Source organism: Silene latifolia, chromosome 9, assembly GCF_048544455.1.
Source record: "Silene latifolia isolate original U9 population chromosome 9, ASM4854445v1, whole genome shotgun sequence".
Lineage (NCBI taxonomy): Eukaryota > Viridiplantae > Streptophyta > Magnoliopsida > Caryophyllales > Caryophyllaceae > Silene > Silene latifolia.
Genome location: NC_133534.1, coordinates 179,981,549 through 179,982,279, shown reverse-complemented (window position 1 = coordinate 179,982,279; position 731 = coordinate 179,981,549). Strand labels below are relative to the sequence as shown.

Below are 731 nucleotides of genomic sequence, written 5' to 3'. Positions count from 1 at the left end.
GTTGATTGTGTCAATGTGAGCACTAAGTTGAGCACCCAATTGAGTAACGGAGTCCACTTCATGCTTTCCTCCTCTAGTAGCCTTGCGAGGTCTACTATATTGTGAATTATGGACCGCCATTTCCTCAATCTTGTTCCATGTTTGATTGTCATCAACTTCGGTGAACATTCCATTTGATCCCATATTGAGAATGTTCCTAGAATCTTCATATAAACCATTCCAAAATTGTTGCACTAAAAACCATTCGCTAAGTCCATGGTGAGGACATGAGCGACAAATACCTTTGAACCGCTCCCAAGCTTCATACAAAGACTCTTCATCCCTTTGCTTAAAACCCGTAATTTGAGCTCTTAGCATGTTGGTCTTTTCCGGTGGGTAGAATTTTTTGTAGAAAGCTAGAGCCAACTTCTTCCAAGAATCTATTCCAAGGGTGGCCTTATCAAGGCCCTTCAACCATTGCCTTGCGGTGCCGATTAAGGAAAAAGGAAATAAGACCCATCTAATTTGGTCTTGAGTCACGCCCGTTTGAGAGATAGCATCACAATAATCGCAAAAGGTTTCCATATGAGAATGAGGGTCCTCACTAGGCATTCCCCCGAATTGGCTCCTCTCAACTAGTTGGATGAAGGCGGACTTGGCAATAAAATTTCCGGTGAGATGTTGCGGTGTAGGAGTACCATTTGGTAGATTCTCCTCGGTGGGTACGGAGTGTGACGAGAATTTTGGCATTG

General features: G+C 43.5%; 1 non-coding gene across 1 annotated transcript; it reads left to right on the top strand.

Moving 5' to 3' along the window:
- Positions 1-250: 250 nt before the first annotated feature.
- LOC141602991 (small nucleolar RNA R71) lies at positions 251-357 on the top strand. Its single transcript, XR_012524892.1, has one exon. It is a non-coding gene; the product is annotated as a small nucleolar RNA R71 (small nucleolar RNA).
- The last annotated feature ends 374 nt before the right edge of the window (positions 358-731 follow it).